The sequence below is a fragment of the Dasypus novemcinctus genome, chromosome 6 (assembly GCF_030445035.2).
Source record: "Dasypus novemcinctus isolate mDasNov1 chromosome 6, mDasNov1.1.hap2, whole genome shotgun sequence".
NCBI classification, from domain to species: Eukaryota; Metazoa; Chordata; class Mammalia; order Cingulata; family Dasypodidae; genus Dasypus; species Dasypus novemcinctus.
In genome coordinates this window covers 1,361,200-1,372,116 of record NC_080678.1, presented here as the reverse complement: position 1 = coordinate 1,372,116, position 10,917 = coordinate 1,361,200, and the positions used below count along the sequence as shown (strand labels likewise).

At 39.0% G+C, this 10,917-nt stretch overlaps 1 long non-coding RNA gene across 1 annotated transcript; it reads right to left on the bottom strand.

Annotated features, from left to right (window-relative positions):
- Positions 1-221: 221 nt before the first annotated feature.
- Positions 222-6,016, bottom strand: LOC139439105 (uncharacterized). The gene is made up of 3 exons (XR_011648938.1): positions 5,394-6,016; positions 3,931-4,041; positions 222-463 (listed from the first exon to the last, which is right to left on the bottom strand). It is a non-coding gene; the product is annotated as an uncharacterized lncRNA (long non-coding RNA).
- Positions 6,017-10,917: the final 4,901 nt, after the last annotated feature.

Sequence of the window (10,917 nt, the reverse complement as noted above, 5' to 3'; positions counted from 1 at the left end):
TTTTTTAAAGGAACTTTTTTTGTGATGTATATATCATCAAAAAATACAATTTACAAAAATGATGGGGTAGGGGGTGGGGAGTGGGGTACATGGGAACTTCTTATGTTTTTCATGTTTTTTAATGTAACTTTCTTTGTGATCTATTAACTTTAATTTAAAAGGTGTAAAATAAATAAATAAATAAATAAGGTTGCCACAATTACCAAAATCTAAGTGGCTTAAAAACAACAAAAATTTATTCTCACAGTACTGGAATCGGAATTTCAAAATCAAAGTATTGACAGGGTCATATTCCCTCCAAAGGCTTTAGGGTAGAATTCTTTCTGGCCTATTCCCGCTGTCAGTGGCCTCTGGTGATCCTTGACTTGTGGCAGTCTCACTCCGATCCTTGCCTCCATCATCATGTGGCCATCTTCTCTGTGTTTCTCTTGTGTATCTGTATCTCAAATCTCCCATCCTTTCTCTTATATAGAAACCAGTTATTGGTTAAGATTCTTAACTTCATTACATCAGCAAGACCCAATTTCCAAATAAGATCAAATTCATAGTTTCCACATAGATATATTTCTTTGTATACTAGCTTCTTGATAGCCAAAATTTATGGGTATCTCAAATGCAAAATACATTCACCCAATCCCAACATGCCCTAAATTCATAACCCATTACAGCATCAACAATAAGTACAAAATCTCATTTAAATACTATTAGCTCAAAACTCCCCAAACTCATCATTTAAATCAAGTATGGGTGAGATTCTGGGTATGATCCATCCAGGAGCAAAGTTCCCTATCAGGTATGGACTTGTGAAACTAGAAAACAAGTCAACTTCTTCAAAAGCACAATGGGACTACAGGCATGAAATAGATATTCCCATTCCAAAAGGGATAGATTGGAAAAATTAAAAGGATCACTAGTCCCAGATAATTTCAAAATTTTTCTAGGTTCCACTTGTTTCTTCCATTAATTATGCCAGTCTGTAGAGGCCTTTCTCAGGTCCTCTTTTAGACTCAAGTTCAGGAAGCAGACTTGGTCCAATGGATAGGGCATCCGCCTACTACATGGGAGGTCTGCAGTTCTAGCCCCGGGCCTCCTTGACCCGTATAGAGCTGGCCCACACACAGCGCTGATGCACACAAGGCGTGCTGTGCCACACACAGGTGCCCCCCATGTAAGGGAACCCCACATGCAAGGAGTGTGCCCTGCAAGGAGAGCTGCCCACCACGAAAGAAAGTGCAGCCCAACCAAGAAGGGCGCCACACACACAGAGAGCTGACACAACAAGATAACACAACAAAAAAGAAACACAGATTCCTGTGCTGCTGACAACAACAGAAGCAGACAAAGAAGAACATGCAGCAAATGGACACAGAGAACAGACAACTGGGGGGGAGAGGGAAATGGGAGAGAAATAAAAAAAAAAGACTCAAGTTCACACAGCATCTCAGATGATGAAAGTTGACTGAACTGGCAAGTTGCAAACTAGAACTTCTAGGTACAGTTCTCTTATTCTCAACTGGTCTGTTTTAGTTGTCTAGGTTGCTTAAAGCAAACACCATGAAATGTGTTGACTTACACAATGGGAATATCTTAGCTTACAGTTTTGAGGCCAAGAAAATATCAAAATCAAAGCATCATCAAAGCAATGCTTTCTTCCCAAAGACTGGCTTCTGGTACGCATCCTTGGCTCCTGTCCCACATGGTGGTATCGGCCAGTCTCTCCCTTCTCTTATGGGTTTTGTTGATTTCAGTTTCTTGCTTCTCTTGCTCTCTCTCTTGCTCTCTTTCTCTCTCTCCATTCCATTGATAAAGGACTCTAGTCATAGGATTAAGACCAATCCTGAATGATAATCTCAACAAAAGTTACTACTTACAATGAATTTACAATGGGTTAGATTTAAGAATATGCTTTTCCAGGTACATACAGCTTCAAACCACCACAGTCCACTCTCTGGATTCCAAAAACCGTGTTCTTTCTACATGCAAAATACATTAATTTTATCACAATATCCTAAAAGCCTTAGGTCATTTCAGTAACAATTCTTAGTACAAAGTCTCATCAAACTGGTTATGATTGTAGTCTGTTCTGGGCACAATTTTCCTTCTGTGTACCCATGAAGCCTAGAGAAAAAGTTATCTGCTTACAATATACAAAGCAAAGACAGCCATAGGATAAATATTCCCGTTCTAGAAAGGAGAAATTAGAAGGGAAAGAGGGGTCACAGGGCCCAAACAATTCCAAAATCTTGGAGGCCTACTCCATTAGATTTTGAGGTCTGAGGGTCACTTATGGAAGGATGCTTTGCCCTCCATGCCTGATGGAGTGACAGCCCCACCCCTTACAAGTGCTTGCACAGTGGCCATGCTCTCCCTAAACACTGAGGTGCTCTTCTCCCTGAAAACTACACTTCAAGCATTGGACCAGAGTTTCCAAATTCCCCGGGCTTCTGAGAAAACTGAGGTTGTAACACTCTGCCTGAACAATGGGGTAGAAGACCCAGCCTCTCCAAGCGCCAGAGAAGACTCAAGTTTTCAACACACATAGGGGACCTGCCCTTTTGGACCAAAAAAATGTCTTCAGTAAAAACTTCAGCTTCCATGGTCCCACCTTGATATGCATTTTCCTTCAATCGGTCCTTTTTAGTCCAGAGTGGCAGTGGCTCCATTCATACAGATCTTGAACGCACAAAAAAATTATTGGTTTTGCACATAGTACCCAGAGATCCAAACACCACACTGTAGGACTTTCCATAAGATCCTTTCTATATAACTGCACTTCCATTCCTGACTTCCAAATAAATTGCTGACTGGACCAATGTTCAGGTAAATCCTCTCATGTGGCACAATTCTCTGGAAACTAACTTTACAGAAACTCAGAATTTTCCAAACCATCAATTTCTGGTTTCTTTGTGCCCATAAGTTTAGTTCCAAACTAATCTCTACTTTCCACATTTAGTTTGGAAATCTCTTCAGCTAAAATAGCCAAGCATGTCATTTTCAAATTCTGCCTTCCATCCAGCATCAGAATTCAATTTTGACAAATTCTCTGCCACTTTTAAAGAAGGATCATATTCCAGTTTCCAATAACACATTTGTCATTTTCATCTAAGTTTCATTGGAGGTATATTTAGCATTCCTATTTCTACCAACATTCTCTTCAAAGCAATCTGAACCTTTTCTATCAAGCACCTCACAATTCATCCAGCCTCTACCCATTACCTAATATCAAAGCTGTTTCCACATTTTTGGTATTTACAACAGCATCACTCCACTCTTCCAGTACCAAAATCTGTATTAGGTCCCTAGGCTACTTAAAGGAAATATCATGAAATGCTGTGACTTGAACCACCACAAGTCTTTTTAGGCTTTCCTGGGAACTGCTTCTGAAAATTTTCTCTTCTCTGTACCAGTGAGGGCTGGGTCAGCCTGGTCACTTCTGCACATTAAAATTTGGTTTTGGCAGCGAACTTGGCCCAGTGGTTAGGGCATCCATCTACCACATGGAAGGTCCACGGTTCAAGCCTCGGGCCTCCTTGACCCATGTGGAGCTGGCCCATGCACAGTGCTGATGCACTCAAGGAGTGCCATGCCACGCAAGGGTGTCCCCCGCGTAGGGGAGCCCCACACACAAGGAGTGCGCCCCATAAGGAGAGCGGCCCAGCGCGAAAGTGCAGCCTGCCCAGGAGTGGCGCCACACACCGGAGAGCTGACACAGCAAGATAACGCAACAAAAAGAAACAAAGATTCCCATGCCGCTGACAACAACAGGAGCAGACAAAAAAAGACATAATAAATAGACACAGAACAGACAACCGGGGTGGGGGAGGGGGGAGGGAAGAGAAATAAATAAATAAATAAAATTTTAAAAATTTTGGTTTTGCTTTGAATCACAGAAATCCCAGTAACCATGGCTTAAACTACATGGGGACTTACTTTTTTCTCACATAAAGGAAGTCAGGAGGTAGGAAGTCCAAAATTAATGCGGTGGCCCCATGAAGAGACTTCTAGCCAGGCTTCTACATTGTTCTACTCCCCTCCTTTTATCTGTTAATGTAGAATATTACATTACTTGATGTTCTTATGTTGAACCAACCTTGCATACTAGGGATAAATCTCACTTGATCATGGTATATAATTCTTTAGTTAAGTTTTGTTAGTATTTGTTGAGGCTTTTTGTATTGATATTCATAAGAGATATTGGTCTGTAGTTTTCTTTTCTTGTGCCATCTTTATCTGGCTTTGGTAGGAGGAGGATGTTAGATTCAGAATGAATTTGGAAATATTAATACTCACTCCTTTTCAGTTTTTGGAAGAGTTTGAGCAGAATTGGAGTTTAGTATTCTTGAGATGTTTGGTAGAATTTCCGTGTGGAGCCATCTGGTGCTGGGTTTTACTTTGTTTAGAAGTCCTTGATTACTGATACAATCTCTTGACTAGTAATTAGTTTACTGAGATCTTCTATTTCTTCTTAATTTAAGGTAGGTAGTTTGTGTGTTTCTAAGAGTCCATTGTATCTAGGTTACATAATTCATTGGCATACAGATGTTCATGGTATCCTCTTATAGATCTTTTTATTAAGTGTGGTCAATCATAACACACTTTTGATTTCTGATTGTAGTTATTTGAATCCTCTCACTTATTTTGTCAGCCTAGCTAACGGTTAGTCAATTTGATTGATCTTTTCAAAGACAAAACTTTTGGTTTTGCTGATTCTCTCATTGTTTCTTTCTATTTCATTTATCTCCATTCTAATCTTTGTTACTTCCTTCCTTCAGCTTGCTAAGGCGTGGTTTGTTCTTCTTTAACTAATTCTTCCAGTTTTGAGGTTTGTTCTCTAATTAGAATTCCTTTTTCTTTTCTAAAATAAACATTTAGAGCTATAAAGTTTCTTCTCAGCACTGCTTTCATTGCATCCCACAAGTGTTAGGATGTTTTATTTTCATTCTCATCCACCTCCAAAAATCAGTAGTGTTTTCATACACAATGAACAATCAGAAGAAGAAATCAAGAAAAAATTGCCTTAACAATAGCATCTAAAAGAATCAAATATGTAGAAATAAATCTAAACAAGGATGTAAAGAACTTGTACACAGAAAACTACAAAACATTCCTTAAAGACAAATTTAGTACAAAACACTAGTACAGTAAAAAGTCAAATAATGTAATCATTAAACTTGCTATTTGAACAGAAAATAAATATTCTGTTTGTGTGTTTTCATGTACCAATTACAAAAATCAATTATGTACTTCAGCACAGAGTAAATCTTGGCAAATTACAGAAAGTGAACATTTTACCAGTCCACACTCTGATAAGTCAATAAAAATGGAAGTATTTAAAAGGTTACCCTCCCCATCTTCATTACTTAGAAATTGAAATCACTTCCCTTAACTATTACCTGAAGCACTGAAGTCATGGGGTTAACGTGGACTTTGGTGGACTGATCTGATGCTTGTGACAGTGGCTCAGTTTCGTGCGCAAGGCTGTCCCCTGACATGCACCACGGAGTCCAGGTTCTGCAGGGGACGTCCTTAGGCCCCTGTGTGTGCGCAGCGTACAGCAGGGAGGATGTCCTTGGGAAAAGAGCTGCTTTAACGGGGACAAAAACGCTTGAATTTTAGATGGGGCTTTATTTCGTAGGCTATTGGCAAAACTGACATCATTTCTGGGTATGAACCTCCCAATAAAATAAATATATTAAAAATGTCAAGATATTCACATGCTTAGAGTCCAGAAAACAAGACCCAGGCGCCTGGACGCCTCCTCAGGCCTTATGAGCCCAAGAGTTTTACGGCCTGTCTCCACGCTACAGCACGATTGCGCCCTGAAATCACAAGTCAGAAAATGGCTGGAAGAGGCTGCATAAGCGGCTGGTTCTCACCTCAGCCCCCGCCCCAGGAAATCTCAGGGAGAAGCCACAGGATTCCTGGAGGGTCGCTGCGGGCAGCGCTGGGCAGGGCGGGGCAGCACTGGGCAGGACCAGCACAGACACCGGCTGGTGTCGCCAGGGCACCTACTGGTGCTGTCGAGGCGGGGGGTCAACCCCTGGGACGGGGGCTTCCCTCGGGGGCTGGGAGGGGCCTGTCTAGAGCCACCCAGCACTAGTGGGGTTAAAGAAAGGGCTCAAATTTGGACAGGCTGGCCTTTGAGGTAGCCACTTTTCCAACATAAAACCATTTTTATTTTATCCTGATAATTTTAAATGTAAGTCATTCTACTTGTGTTGTTTATATCTTTATCTAAAACAGCAGGTGTTAATGGTGCAAACATCTACCCCATCAGTAACCAGGGTTTGCTGCGTTCTTCACCTAACAGGAAAGCACCAAGCAACTAGCTAGGAACCTAACTTGCTCAGCTTAATTAAGAAAAATGCTCAGTGTACCTGAGGAGGCTTCTCTGACAAGTAGTTCCAGACAAAGGCAGCAGGGCAGCCAGAAGAGCAAAAACCTGCTCTTCCTCCATGAGGACCCTAACCCTCATAAGACACAGCCCTCCAAAGGTGTGCCATCACCTCAGTGAAGGGTGGGGAAAAGGGACTGACCTAGGAACTTTGGAAAGTGATGTTCCAGCCAGATGCTGTAATGTTGAAGAGAGCACCAGAAGAAACTATACACAAAGACCATAGTTTGGTTAGGAAATTTGTTTCATGTGGAATTGTGGGTTGGTAATTCCAGGCCTACTTTACACATATACTAGGGTTGGGCAAGTTGGTAACTATATTGTAGATAATGGGAGCCAGGTTTCTCACTTTTGAGAAAGAAGTTACAAATAAACAAGAGAGAAAGATTAAACTGAACCTTGTGGTACTGTATTACATTCAAAGATATCAGTATGAATGCATGTTAATTGTCATATATAGAGATGAATGGATACAGAAATAAATTGATCTGTCTGTATACGTGGATTAGCATACATGTCTATATCTCTTAGTTCTGTCTACAGAGAGATCCAAAAGCAGTGACGTGCCAGTAGCAATGAGCACCCTCAGTGCCCAGATCTTGGCTTTGAAACCAATTTTCCAATAAATGGAGCTAGGGCTCCTTGGAGAAACAGCTAGGGCTGGAACAGGGAAAATACAAGATGAACCTGGAGCATTTTGTAGTGCCAAAAATTCAAAAAGTGCTCAGAAAGAATAAAAAGGAAGGTGCCCACCTGAAAAAGCTTCCAAAACACAAATCTGAAGCAATTTGAGCAATGAAATAAATGATGTTCCTATTGGGTTATAACTCAAAGAGTAAAATAAAAATCCACTAGTCTATACTAATAAAAATAAATGAAAAAATAAATGAATGGAAGAGAATGGACAAATCTTTCTTACAAAAAAGATCTAAATAGTATATGTTGATAATACCACCCTTCAAGAGATGGAGCTTAATTTCTTTCCCCATGAGTGTGGACTGGACTTAGTGACTCATTTTCAAAGAAAAAAGCATGGAAAGGGAAATACAGTCATTTCCAATGGAAAAACCTGGCAAACACCACCTTAGCCACATGATCAAGATTAACATCACAAGTTGATAGCATATACTCTTGACCTGAAAATCCATAACCACAGTCTCATCATGAGAAAACATCAGAAAAACTCAAACTGAGGGAAATTGTACAAAATAAATGACCTGCAGTCTTAAAAATTGTCAATGTTATGACAAACAAGGAAAAACTGTGAAGCTGTCACAAATCACATAGCCCCAGAAGGACTTAATAACCCTAGTCTATCTATATTACCCCACTCTTCCTCCATTTTCTGAACCCATTGCTCCTCTTCTCCTCCATCTTTCTTCTGGGTCTCTCACACCTTCAACTCCCTTAGTCCTTTTCATTTGCTTCGGGCCTCCCCAGCATCACATTTGAAAAGCTGCTTTGCAGGTGCAATATGTTAAAGTCATGGTTCTCAGTCCTTGCCTGTATATTGATGCTCCCTGGGGAGTTAAAAGAAAAATACTCGTGACCATGTCCCACACACAGAGGTTCTATTTAATTATTTTGGGTGGTTTCTGAGCATGAGTATTTTTTAAAGTTCTCTTGATTTTGGTGTGCAGCCAGGACTGAAAGTTCTGTCTTAGGCCAAATTTAATCGCAACCGCATGTAGGTAAATGTCATGCAACTCAATTTACTAAAGTTAAAATGCAGACTGTATAACTAAAACATTACCTAACTGTGGAGTAATGTGACTACAGATCCCTGCTGCTTAATAAAGGAAACCTCAACTTCAACTGAAGTTGTCGCAGATGAAATTTTAAAATTAGGAAAACAGGAGGCCTTTGGATCCCACGGTTTCTACCTGCCACTTCAATTGTGAGGAAGTTGTAGCTCAGATTATATTTTCTCATGCATATGTGTATTTTAAAACATAATTATCCCAACATTGATGATTTTTCATTAAAATTCAATTCAGCTGTTTTAATATTTTAGGCAGTTTCACATATGCAGTAAATTGTTTCTTTTTCCATTTTAATTTTACTTAGATTGTTTTCATATAGACTAATTTCTCCATTTAAATTATTCAATTAGAATTTAGTTTATCACTTGGGTTTTTTTGTTTATATCCGTCATTTCTAGGTCATTATAGCTTTTGCCAACATGAATTTTCCTTTGTGGCCAATATGTCTCTAAATTCAATCATGTTTCCATTATTTTGCTTGAGGGAGAAATTGAAAGATGATTATGTAGGACTAGGCTGGGGTGGGGGGCTTATGAGAAATACAAAGCTTGTTCCAAAATCACTTGTCTCTGAGACAGCTCAACACACCCCACCCTACAAATCTGGTTTCACAAGTTACATCAGGTAACTGGAGCTTTGAATACTTTTATACAGAAAGTCAGGGTAACTACATCAATGTCAGACAAATACTGTGAGACAGAAGGTGTTATCAAGCACAAGAGCATCAGTGGACCTAAGAAAATACCCTCAAAGCATAGAAAATAAAAACTGGTAGGCACACAGAGAAAACTGTGGGTGATATTAACAATCTTTCTTCTAGCTTAAGTCAAGCAAACAAACAAAAGAGCAGGAAAGATATTTGAAAAACCCTACCATTATAGAACATGCAGCTTTTCAAGCACTAGCTGGACATTTGTGTAAATAGACCTCATCTATGTCAGTGCTTCTCAAACAATCTCTAGTGAAGCATTGATTCATTTTATGTTGTGTTTTTTCCCAATCTGCTATGGATCAATACTTTTAAAAAATATAATAGTACTGAATTACTAGAAAAGGATCACATACTTGGGGAGCACAGCTCTGTACTTACCTGGTCATGGATAGCACAGCTCTGTACACCACACATCAAGTATCACTGTATTAGGCCATAAAGCAAGTCTCAAGAAATGTTAAAAAACGGATAACATATATTCTAAGAATATTCCAATTAAGTCAGAAACCAATATCAAGAAGATAAATTTAAAATCCCCATAAAGTTATGTTATTTTTTAGAGGAGATATTGGTATTGTAAGTAAGTTAGAGCAGGCAAGAAGTGAGGCCCTAATTCCATAGGTACAAAAGATTAACCATAGGATGCTTAATGTTGGATCTAAGCAATGGGTATATGGTGGTATATATTTCTCCAAATGTCTGAAATTTCCCTTAATTAAAAAATATTTCCAAATATTTTAAAAAGAAAACACTTTCATCTGAATTACAGATGTAAGAGAGGAAATTAGGAAATACTTGGAGCTCAATTAATAGTGAAGATATTAAATATCAACACTTGGGGAAGCAGTAAAAGTAGTATTTAAAGCTAAATTTTTTAATCATATTTTTATTTAAAAAAGAAGGCCTGAAAATGAGCAAAATGTTCCACTTGAAAAATTACAGCATAACAAACTCAAAGTAGATGGCATGCCAAAAAAAAAAAAAAAAAAAGTGAAAAAGGAGATAAAATAGAAAGGAATACAAGCAAGGCCAGTTCTTTAAAAAAGATAAAGTAGATAAACCACTTGTGAGATTCCTGAAGGAAAAAGAGGCAAATATAAGCAATATTAAGGATGAAAAAATGACATAACCAAAATATAAGAAAGACAATATCAAATTTTATGTAAATAAATGTGAAATCTTAGAAGAAATTGTAAATTCTGAAAAATAAAACTTCCTACAACTGATTCATTAAGAAATATAAAACCTGACCAATTGTATTACCTTAAATAAATTGAATTATTAATTTAAAATATGTTAGAGGCTTGCAATAATTAACAAGCTATAGCTCAGTTTCCCCAGATATGGATTGGAAAAAGGCAAACTCCCTCCCCTGTGTCTGAGGGCATGGCAGGCACTTTCCCACCTGTTAAACAAAGAAACCTTATAGAGACAGGAATAGAGGGAGATGGAGATCTTCACCATCTGCATATCAGAGGAAGATGGAAATCTTTATTCCCTCTACCTGCATATCAGAGGGAAACAGATGAAACCTTCACTATTTACATATCCTTTAATCCCTATAGGTAAAATAAATCTGCTCCTGCAGCATTCTGAAAAGCCATAAACTCCCTCAACCCCCTCTCACTACCTCACTCAGACCCTCAACCCCCCTCCCACTAACTATCATTTCCCCACCTAGGAAAGTTCTGTATAAATTCAAGTACCCCCTTCCAGGAGTGAGCTGAAGTCTCTCTTCAGACCCCTTCCATTGGGAGAGCTTCTCAATAAATATATTTTCTGCCTGTGCTCAATCAGTCTCCTTGTCCCAGTGAACACCATTTTTCTCCAACAAAATGCTTCCTCAAATTAAGACATAAGGTGGCTTCAAAAGTGAGTTCTTCTAAACTTTCAAAGAATAGATCATTCCAACTGTGAAAGGAAATAAAACAAAATGGAGTGACTTAGGCTAAGAGACTTAAAGTGAAGTCAGAGAGCTGTGCACACAGAAAGGCCCTATGCCACCTCCAAAACCACCATCGTAAGCAAAACCTAAAAACTTACAGAAA